Consider the following 12068-nt stretch of genomic DNA (forward strand, 5'->3'; position numbering starts at 1 on the left):
GACCCTGAGGACGGCTAACTTGTCTCCCGCCACCGCCGCCGCTCCAGAAGGACTCTGCCACAAATTCTCCCTCCTGCACCACCCTTATATATGTCCCAAGCCCCTTAACTCCGCCCCCCACCCCCCCCCCCGGGTCATATGACGTCATCCTGTGCATCTAATCGAATCCCCCCCACCCCCTCCCCCGGGTCATGTGACGTCATCCTGCGCATCCAATCTTTGCGGCCGTTAGGAGCGCTCTGGCCGTTGGGGATGGGGGGAGGGGGTGGTCACGTCATCCACCCCCCTCCCCATTGTCTCTCTCTCTCTGTGTGTCTACTTATTATCGGCCTGTTGCTTTAACCCTCCCAGCCCGCTGTTTACTCTGACGTTGGGTGCTGGATGAAGTTCCCACCACCCCCCACGTGTTGTGTATGCTTCATTGCGGCCGGCCTGTAAAGCTCTAAGCTCTATGCCCCCCTTTTTTGTGGGGGGAGGGCGCCACATAATCCTGTCTGGGGGGGCTCGGAAAATTTCCTGGTCCGGGGAAGCCGTGGAACGTCCCCGCTGGTGGGGTCCTTGGATGAAAACCCATTGTACCACGTGATCCCTGCTAGTGGGGTCTTCGGGTGAAAACCCATCGTACCACGTGATCCCTACTAGTGGAGTCCTCGGGTGAAAACCCATCATACCACGTGATCCCTGCTAATGGGGTCCTCGGGTGAAAGCCCATCGTACCACGTGATCCCTGCTAGCGGGGTCCTCGGGTGAAAACCCATCGTACCACGTGATCCCTGCTAGCGGAGTCCTCGGGTGAAAACCCATCGTACCACGTGATCCCTGCTAGTGGGGTCTTCGGGTGAAAACCCATCGTACCAAGTGATCCCTCCTCGAGACCCTAGGGGGGCGCATGCGAGTGTTTAGTGGGGGCGTGCGTGCGTTCGTGGGGGGGGGGGAGGCCGAGCTGCCCCGCTCCGGTGGCACCACACATCACGTCTTCCAATGCCAAACGAATCTTGTTCAGGGGCCTATAGCTTGGCCCCTGATCTAAGAGAGAATTAGACTGCTACGCGCTGAACTAGATCACGCGGACGAGACACTCTGGAAATCGCACTTAACAATGACGGGGGGGAAATAAAATGTCTACGTCTGATTGGGAACGTGTAGATAACGTGTCAGCTGAATGTAAAGATAACCTGATTTCCAAGTTCAACCTCCTTTCCAAGAAGAAGTCAGATCAACACGTTAATAGCCCTATTTGCAACGGTCTGAAGCCGGCTTTGGCTAACGGTTAAACTTTGTAGTCACCACAAACACAAACCAGCGGATGATATCGTTGCCCAGGTCCATGTCGCTCTTAAGTGTTTGGGGACACGTGGCTGCAGACGCGACAAGATCTGAGATCGCTGCAACCCTCAAGAGCGCTAAGATGCCAGCCAGCAACGTCAGTAAGGATGAGCGTTTTGAATCAGAAAGGGTTTTATTCGCCATGTAAGTTCACACCGACACGGAATTTACTTTGGCAGGATGGTGCATACATTCAACATATAGGAATCTAAAATCTTAAATAAGTTTTAAACAAGTCTTACTATAATAAGGGTTAAAAGTCTAACACCAAGGGGCTGAAGTATATAAAATTAAATAAATATCGAATATAAAATAGCTTTAAGATATAATTTAAAAATAAAAAATACAAATAGGGTAACATAGTTAATATAGGTAAGGTGTCGTTCTGTAGATCAAATGTTAAAAACAGTGTTAGCCCTTGGCCTTGTTTAACAGGCCAGCAGCAGATGGGAAGAAACTGTTTTTATGGCGTGAGGTTTTGGTCCTGATGGACCGAAGCCTTCTGCCGGAGGGGAGTAGCTGAAACAGAGAGTGTCCAGGGTGGGAGAAATCGGCCATAATCTTCCTCGCTCGCCTCATGGACCTTGTCGTGTGCAGGTCCTCGAGGGTTGGTAGATTGCAGGCAATTACCTTCTCAGCAGTGTGGATGATACGCTGCAGTCTGCTCTTGTCCTTGGCAGTGGCAGCAGCATACCAGACGGTTATGGAGGAGGTGAGGATGGATTCAATGATCGCTGTATAGAATTGCACCATCATTGTCTTTGGCAGGTTGAATTTCTTCAGCTGCCGTAGAAAGTACATCCTCTGTTGAGCTTTCTTGGTGAGGGAGCTGATGTTCAATTCCCACTTAAGGTCCCGGGAGAGAATAGTGCCCAGGAAGCGGAAGGACTCTACAATTTTGACTGGGGAGTTTAACAGGGTGATGGGGGTGAGTGGTGCTGTATTCTTCCTGAAGTCCACAACCATCTCAACTGTCTTTAGAGCATTTAGCTCTAAGTTGTTCTGGCTACACCAGGTCACCAGATTGTCAGCTTCCCACCTATAGTCAGACTCATCCCCACCAGAGATCAGCCCAATGAGGGTGGTGTCATCCGCAAACTTCAATAGTTTGACGGACAAATGATTGGAGGTGCAGCTGTTGGTATACAGGGAGAAGAGCAGAGGGGAAAGGACGCAGCCCTGAGGAGTTCCGGTGCTGATGGACCTGGAGTCAGAGACTTGTGTTCCCAGCTTAACGCACTGCTTCCTGTCAGACAGGAAGTCTGTGATCCATTTACAGGTGGTGTATGGCACGTTCAGCTGGAAGAGCTTGTCCTGAAGCAGGGCAGGGATGATGGTGTTGAAGGCAGAGCTGAAGTCCACAAACAGGATCCTGGCGTAGGATGCTGGGGCGTCCAGATGCTGTAGGGTGAAGTGGAGGGCCATGTTAACTGTATCGTCCACAGACCTGTTGGCTCTGTAGGCAAACTGAAGGGGGTCCAGGAGAGGGTCTGTGATGGCTTTGAGGTGTGCCAGGACCAGGCGCTCAAAAGACTTCATTACCACAGATGTAAGGGCGACCGGTCTGTAATCATTTAGTCCTGTTGGCCTTAGCTTTTTGGGCACAGGGATGATGGTGGAGGACTTGAGACAGGCTGGTACATGGCATGTCTCCAGGGAGGTGTTAAAGATGTTGGTGAACACCGGAGACAGCTGGTCAGCGCAGTGCCTGAGGGTGGCTGGAGAGACAGAGTCTGGCCCGGCTGCTTTGCGTGGATTCTGCCTCTTGAAAAGTCTATTAACTTCTCCCTCCTGAAGGGAGATAGTCGTCTCTGTAGTATTGGTGGGGGATGGGGCCTCTTGGGTCGGAAGGGGTGGTTCAGGACAGTCCAATTGTCTTTCAAATCTACAGTAGAACTCGTTCAGGTCGTTGGCTAGGCGGGAGTCGTTAGTGGTGTGGGGGGCTCTGGGTTTGTAGTTGGTGATCTGCCTGAGCCCTCTCCAGACAGAAGCAGCGTCTTTTGTAGAGAACTGGTGTTTTAGTCTCTCTGAGTACAGTTGTTTAGCCTCTCTCACCGCTTTGCTAAACCTGTTCTTCGACTCCTTGAATCTGTCTCTATCTCCACTCCTAAATGCTTCCTCCTTCTCCAACCTCAACCTTCTGAGCTTTGCTGAGAACCAGGGCTTATTGTTGTTAAAGTTCACCCTGGTACGTGTTGGGATACAGCAGTCCTCACAGAAGCTGATGTAGGACGTCACAGCCTCTGTGAGTTCATCCAGACTATTGGTAGCAGTCGTGAACATATCCCAGTCAGTACAATCTAAGCACGCCCGCAAATCTTCCACAGCCTCACTGGTCCACTGTTTAGATGTCCTCACAGCAGGTTTACAGAGTTTTAGTTTCTGCCTGTATGCAGGAATCAGGTGGACCATGGCATGGTCAGAGTGTCCTAGTGCTGCTCGGGGGACGGCGTGGTAGGCTCTACTGACTGTAGTGTAGCAGTGATCCAGAGTGTTCCCTTCTCTGGTTGGGCATTTAATGAATTGTATGTATTTGGGGAGTTCGTGGCTGAGATTACCTTTGTTAAAGTCGCCAAGTACGATAACCAACGAATCTGGATTTGCTCGCTCCACACTCAGAATCTGATCGGCGAGCATGCGTTGGGCCTCTTTAACCTGAGGACAAGGCGGCAAATAAACTCCGACCAAAATGAGCGACGCGAACTCACGAGGCGAGTAAAACGGTTTACAGGTTATAAAAATTGATTCAAGGAGTGGAGAACAAAGTTGCAGAATCACTGTGACATCTACACACCAGCCACTGTTAATGTAAAAACAAATACCACCGCCTTTCGTCTTGCCGGAGAGTGCTATGTCACGATCCGATCTTACAAGATGGAATCCTGCTAGTTGTAGCGAAGTGTCCGGAATCAAATCACACAGCCATGTTTCCGTGAAGCACAATGCAGAAGCTGAAAGAAAGTCTTTGTTTTTTACCATCAGTAGCTGAAGTTCATCCATTTTGTTGTACAGTGAACGTACGTTGGAGAGGAAAAAGCTCGGAAGCACTGTTCGGATCCCGCGTCTGCGTAGCCGTACTAGAGCCCCCGACCGTTTACCCCTTGGGCGGCGTTTCGTTGCTTGAGCAAAGCCTAGCACAGCATTGACATGAATGACTACTAATTCTGCCGCTGGAAGCAGAAAAGTAGGAATTAAATCCACAGGAGTTGTTTCCCTGATATTTAAAAGTTCGTCTCTTGTTAGAGAACTCCGAAAATCTTGGCAAAACACTGAATTGACAGACAAAACAAGACAAAACAGGTCGCACCGACCGGCTGAGGCTACCATCATCAGCGCCATCTTCACACCAGCACGGGTGTGCTGAACAGCAGGACTCTCTCACCAGCACTGGTGTGTTGAACAGTAGGCCCCTCTCACCAGCATGGGAGTGGTGAACAGCAGGCCCCTCTCACCAACACGGGTGTGATGAACAGTAGGCCTCTCTCACCAGCATGGGAGTGAACAGCAGGCCCCTCTCACCAACAAGGGTGTGATGAACAGCACGCCCCTCTCACCAGCACGGGTGTGATGAATAGTAGGCCTCTCTCACCAGCACGGGTATGCTGAACAGCAGGCCCCTCTCACCAGCACGGGTGTGATGAACAGCAGGCCCCTCTCACCAGCATGGGTGTGTTGAACAGCAGGCCCCTCTCACCAGCACGGGTGTGTTGAACAGCAGGCCCCTCTCACCAGCACGGGTGTGTTGAACAGCAGGCCCCTCTCACCAGCACGGGTGTGCTGAACAGTAGGCCCCTCTCACCAGCACGGGTGTGTTGAACAGCAGGCCCCTCTCACCAGCACGGGTGTGCTAAACAGTAGGCCCCTCAACACGGGTGTGCTGAACAGCAGGCCTCTCTCACCAGCACGGGTGTGCTGAACAGCAGGCCTCTCTCACCAACACGGGTGTGCTGAACAGTAGGCACCTCAACAGCAGGCCCCTCTCACCAGCACGGGTGTGCTGAACAGCAGGCCCCTCAACACGGGTGTGCTGAACAGCAGGCCTCTCTCACCAGCACGGGTGTGCTGAACAGCAGGCCTCTCTCACCAACACGGGTGTGCTAAAAAGCAGGCCCCTCAACACGGGTGTGCTGAACAGCAGGCCTCTCTCACCAGCACGGGTGTGCTGAACAGCAGGCCCCTCTCACCAACACGGATGTGATGAACAGCAGGCCCCTCTCACCAGCACGGGTGTGCTGAACAGCAGGCCCCTCAACACGGGTGTGCTAAACAGCAGGCCTCTCTCACCAGCACGGGTGTGCTGAACAGCAGGCCCCTCACACCAGCACGGGTGTGCTGAACAGCAGGCCCCTCAACAGCAGGCCTCTCTCACCAGCGCAGGTGTGCTGAACAGCAGGCCTCTCAACAGCAGGCCTCTCTCACCAGCAAGGGTGTGCTGAACAGCAGGCCCCTCAACACGGGTGTACTGAACAGCAGGCCTCTCTCACCAGCACGGGTGTGATGAACAACAGGCCCCACAACAGCAGGCCTCTCTCACCAGCACGGGTGTGATGAACAGCAGGCCCCTCAACAGCAGGCCTCTCTCACCAGCGCAGGTGTGCTGAACAGCAGGCCTCTCAACAGCAGGCCTCTCTCACCAGCACGAGTGTGTTGAACAGCAAGCCCCTCTCAAGACAAAACTGGACAAAACAGGGCGTACCAACCGGCCGAGGCTGCCATCATCGGCGCCATCATGCTTGCTGCTACTCAACTGACATCCCTACGAGAGAGAGGCTCTACCTTGGTAAACAACAACCACCACCACAACAACCACCACCACTACCATGATAATTTCTCACCTCGGATTTCAGTGCAAGCGCAGATCGGCAGCCTCCTGTTACCTTGCGACGTCACGCGGGTAAGCAGGTAACATGACGTCACTTCCGGGGTAAGAGACACGCCCCTCCCACAATGAGCGGCTCTGTAACTTGTATATTTAGGTGTTATGAAAATTGATGAAAATTTAATGAAATTTGAGACTTGCATAATTTATCAGAAATTATGTTAATTTGTGTAATTATGCACATAAATTAAGCTGATTCGGGAGATAATCGTATTAATTTATGCGAGTGGGCGTGGTTATGATAATGCAGGTCGAGCCTCGGTGACGTGAATTGTGTTATGAATTGGAATAACGCAATTAAGACCAGATGACTGTGTGTACACTGTGTGTGTGTGTACACTGTGTGTGTGTACACTGTGTGTGTACATTGTGTGTGTACACTGTGTGTGTGTGTACACTGTGTGTGTACACTGTGTATGTGTACACTGTGTATGTACACTGTGTGTACATTGTGTGTGTGCACACTGTGTGTACACTGTGTGTACACTGTGTGTGTGTACACTGTGTGTGTGTACACTACGTGTATACACTGTGTGTGTACACTGTGTGTGTACACTGTATAAACTGCGTGTGTACAGTGTGTGTGTACATTGTGTGTACACTGTGTGTCGCTGTGTGTCACTGTGTGTGTCACTGTGTGTGCACACTATGTGTGTTACTGTATGTCACTCTGTGTGTGTGTACACTGTGTGTATACACTGTATGTACACTGTATGTGTCTACACTGTGTGTGTGTACACTGTGCGTGTACACTTGTGTGTGTGTACACTATGTGTACACTGTGTGTGTCACTGTGTGTCGCTGTGTGTCACTGTGTCACTGTGTGTGTCACTGTGCCTGGCACAAGCGTCGTGGTGACGTCACCTCCACTTAGTGGCGAATGGCGGTTGTTGTTGTGTCACTGTGTATACTATGTGTGTCACTGTGTGTGTGTCAGTGTGTGTACACTGTGTGTGTACACTGTGTGTGTGTACACTATGTGTATACACTGTGTCACTGTGTGTCGCTGTGTCACTGTGTGTGTACACTGTGTGTGTATATATACAGTGTGTGTACACTGTGTGTGTACACTGTGTGTGTATATATACACTGTGTGTGTACCCTGTGTGTGTGTACACTGTGTGTATATACTGTATGTACACTGTGTACACTGTGTACTGTTTGTGTACACTGTGTATACACTGTGTACAGTGTGTATAAACCGTGTGTGTACACTGTGTGTGTGTACACTATGTGTGTACAATGTGTGTGTACACTGTGTATATACAGTGTGTGTACACTGTGTGTATACACTGTGTGTGTACACTGTGTGTACACTGTGTGTACACAATGTGTGTGTACACTGTGTAGTGTGTACACTGTGTGTACAGTGTGTGTACATTGTGTGTACACTTGTGTGTGTACACTGTTTGTGTCCGCATTGAACCGAACCCCCGGCAAGGACATCTACTTAACGACGAGAAAAAAATCACACGAAATGTCCTTTTCAATGAAGTCTTCCAGATGTAAATTGATACAAGCTTTTAATGAGGAAATAAAATCATCTCATTCAAAACACAACACAATTCAAAGATGTTTCATTTTAAAACTTCAAAACGGAGCATGGGGTACTTGCGTGAATGCGTCCTTCGTGTGCAAATGTTCTGACTTTCCTGGCCTGAAGGCCGTCAATGTGTTGGACCCTTATTGGTGCACAGCGTCTCAACAACAGCAGTGGGGTTTGCTTCAACCGATGGTTACGAACATCCAGACGTGAATCAGCAAGGAGCGTTTCTAGTCCCAGTTAGACAAAATCTACGTCAACACGTAAGACAAAACTACAATTCGTGTTGTAGAGAATGTACCTCCTCCTATACGTGTAACCTTTAAGTGGTACACCTTGTAACTGATGAATGATCCGAGCGTACTACCTATTTCAAAGACAATGAGTTGCTCCAGATGCTTCGTGGAACACAAAAACACCGTTTGACCTGTATCACAAGAACAACGGGTCTCACCTGAGTTCTCTGTACAGGTTACTTTCAAACACACACACACTTTGTCCTAACATCACTTAATCAATGTTTGACCCTTATAGATCAAATGTTACAAGTATGCACAAAACCAGACAAGTATACATTCTAAATTATTGACAGGCATATTAACAAAATTGAATTACTGCAGTGAAATATACTGCATCACGTTACATCGTATTAACAAGAAGCTTTTAAAAAAAGTTGCACAGTCTGCTTCACCGTGTATGTAAAACATACTATTGTGTCATTCAAAACGAGTAGGCCATTGCATGCTGGCGTCTGAGTGAAAATGTAGCAAATTCTAAACATTACCTACAAACTACACAACTGAGATGACACATCAATCATCGCCCCCTACTGACAGGCTCTTGTCCACATGCAGGCCGGTGCAGGGCCACCACCTTGTGCCACACAGGGGCAGCTGCTACTTGGGGATGCTCTTTGAGTGTTTCAGGCAAGGTACGACACAAAACTTCAAGTTGCTGAGGCGATTAACCAAGCACCGTGTAAAAGCAATTATTATAACATAGTGAATGCTTGGGAGCTTATTGGCTCTTGCTCCTGGTTAGAGATATACCCAACCCACGGGCCCACAAAGTGTTCAACTTCACATTCTTGTCATTAAAGGCCTGTGACAAAGGTGCATCTATTGTAGCGACATCGTCTCTGGCTTACACATCTACCGGGTCTCCACTTGACTTTGTATTGTCTAGGAGCAAGTCCACCCACACCTCCACTTCCACAAACTGCTGGGAGTTGCCTCACTCTGACTCACAGTCAGAGTTCTTCTCCTGCTTCACGATGTGAAGGTCCCATTTTGGAGTTGAATCTTCATCTTCACATTTTACCTTCACTTCTTCGCTCATCACTTCTTCAAATTTCACCATCACTTCTTCACATTTCGCCATCACCTCTTCATATTTCACCTTTATACCTTTAATAGTGTCCAAGCTGAGATTTTCGTCCGGTTCTTGTTTCATGAGGGATGGGATCATTGCGGCACTTTGATTTTCACAAGCTGATTTGAGACTCCGACTCCGCTCCTTGTGGATCTTCCGATGCTTTTGTGTTCTCTGGTGTCTTCGAAGATTTGATGAATCTGCAAACGGCTTCCCGCACAGAGTGCACCTGAAGGGTTTCTCTCCCGTGTGTGTTCTCTGGTGTGTTACAAGATTAGATGACTGTGCAAATGCCTTCACGCACACACTGCACTTGAAGGGTTTCTCTCCTGTGTGTGTTCTCTGGTGTTTTTTAAGAGTAGATAAATCTGAAAATGCCTTCCCACACACACTGCACTTGAAGGGTTTCTCTCCCGTGTGTGTTCTCTGGTGTATTACAAGATAACATGAATCTGAAAATGCCTTGCCGCACAGAGTACACTTGAAGGGTTTCTCTCCTGTGTGTGTTCTCTGGTGTTTTTTAAGAGCAGATGACCATGAAAATACCTTCCCACACACAGTACATTTGAAGGGTTTCTCTCCTGTGTGACTTCTCTGGTGCCGTGTCAAATTTCCAGTCCGGTCCGTGCTGTATGCACGCTGGTCGCATTGTTGACTTGTCGTACCGAGCTGCGCTGAGTGCCTTTGCTCCATCAGACCAATTCTGCAGAGGAAGCGTCAGCTGCAGACAGAAAAAAAGAATATCCACACGTGACTTACACGTCTATACTTATTAATATATTCATGATGTAGTGAAAAAGTTTCCCAAATTCATCAGATTTGATGAATCTGCAAACGCCTTCCACACAGAGTGCACCTGAAGGGTTTCTCTCCAAGGGCTGCTATGGCATACAATGAGAGGGAAAATGTCATTAATATGCCTGGAAGCCCTCATATCTTCCAGATGAATGTTAACTCAAAACTCTAAGCAGACAATTTCGGCTGTCTGACTACAAAAGGAATATTTATGAAAGCTAAATTCAGCTGACATAGCAAAGGGTGTTGAAAACAATACTATTTGTGTTTTGCAGAAATGCATGAATTAATGTTCAATCGCAACTTAGAGGTGTGAATCCAGGCTCAGATGTCCTTGAATGCTGGGATGAACAGTTCCGACTTCAGCTGAATGTGTGTGCTGTGTTCACCTCCTGTTTCCATTCTTATTAAGAGTTCCAGAGGAAAACAAAAATAAACTATTGTTTTGATATAACCTCCGTGTTCAACAGAGTTAATAGACTTTACTGCAAACACAAACTTGACACTGTCACACACTGCCATGAGTAAACAGGTGGCGGTGTGACCAGAACCATGCCTGGCCACCTTCATCTGCTCAGCATTAATTCTTCCTCACTCCACCAAGTAATGAATCGAGGATCAATCAACATAGCCGAGGCTATCCGTGTCTCTGTCTCTCTCTCCGTGGTGAAGGTGTTCCCCTCCACACATTCAGAGTCAACAGCGGCACGCGCTTAGCCTCTTTGACCGATACATTGACGCACGTATTGTTGGTTATTTCAGTAAAGTCACGTAGATAGAAAATAAAAATAACAGAATTAATTTAATAAGATAAAGACCACTTGTGTTGCAATCGAAACCTCGTGGGTTTTTTTGCTTTATTTTCAATTTTTCATTTAATTTAATTTTTATTTTCTATCTACGTGACTTTACCGAAAGAACCAAGAATATTAATTCCTGCAGTCACCAAAGTTTTAAGTCGAAACATTCACACACGTTGACAAAGCCTCACCTTGTGTTGTTGTGGGCAGGTCGCTTCTGATAACAAGAGCGGTATAGCAGCTCAAGCGGGCTTGGCCTGCTAACAAAAGAACGAAAATAAAAACTGCGTGAATATTTACAATAAAACAAAGTTACAAAGTGGCGAGCCGGGTGAAGACAAATTAAACTTATGAGAGATAATTAAAGTGAATGCAAATCAGGCGAGGGCAGGAGGCAAGGCCCCGCGTGGCTAGGCCCCGCGTTGTAAAGTTCCAACCTGGACATCGATTCCAATGCTCGCTGCTACTCAACTGACATCTGGGAAAAGTGTCCCAAATTCATCACACGGGCTGTTATGGCACACAATGAGAGGGCAAATGGTTATAAACATGCCTGGAAGCCCTCGTATCTTCAAAATGAATGTTCACCCAAAACTCCGAGCACACAATTTCGGCTGTCTGGCTACAAAAAGAATATTTATGAAAGCTAAATTCAGCTGACATAGCAAAGGGTGTTGAAAATACTATTTGTGTTATGCAGAAATGCATGAATTAATGTTCAATCGCAACTCAGATGTCCTTGAATGCTGGGATGAACAGTTCCGACTTCAGCTGAATGTGTGTGCTGTGTTCACCTCCTGTTTCCATTCTTATTAAGAGTTCCAGAGGAAAACAAAAATAAACTATTGTTTTGATATAACCTCCGTGTTCAACAGAGTTAATAGACTTTACTGCAAACACAAACTTGACACTGTCACACACTGCCATGAGTAAACAGGTGGCGGTGTGACCAGAACCATGCCTGGCCACCTTCATCTGCTCAGCATTAATTCTTCCTCACTCCACCAAGTAATGAATCGAGGATCAATCAACATAGCCGAGGCTATCCGTGTCTCTGTCTCTCTCTCCGTGGTGAAGGTGTTCCCCTCCACACATTCAGAGTCAACAGCGGCACGCGCTTAGCCTCTTTGACCGATACATTGACGCACGTATTGTTGGTTATTTCAGTAAAGTCACGTAGATAGAAAATAAAAATAACAGAATTAATTTAATAAGATAAAGACCACTTGTGTTGCAATCGAAACCTCGTGGGTTTTTTTGCTTTATTTTCAATTTTTCATTTAATTTAATTTTTATTTTCTATCTACGTGACTTTACCGAAAGAACCAAGAATATTAATTCCTGCAGTCACCAA

Source organism: Petromyzon marinus, unplaced genomic scaffold, assembly GCF_048934315.1.
Source record: "Petromyzon marinus isolate PM22_M1 ecotype Great Lakes invasive population unplaced genomic scaffold, UKy_Petmar_22M1.pri1.0 PM_G_Scaffold_27, whole genome shotgun sequence".
NCBI lineage: Eukaryota > Metazoa > Chordata > Hyperoartia > Petromyzontiformes > Petromyzontidae > Petromyzon > Petromyzon marinus.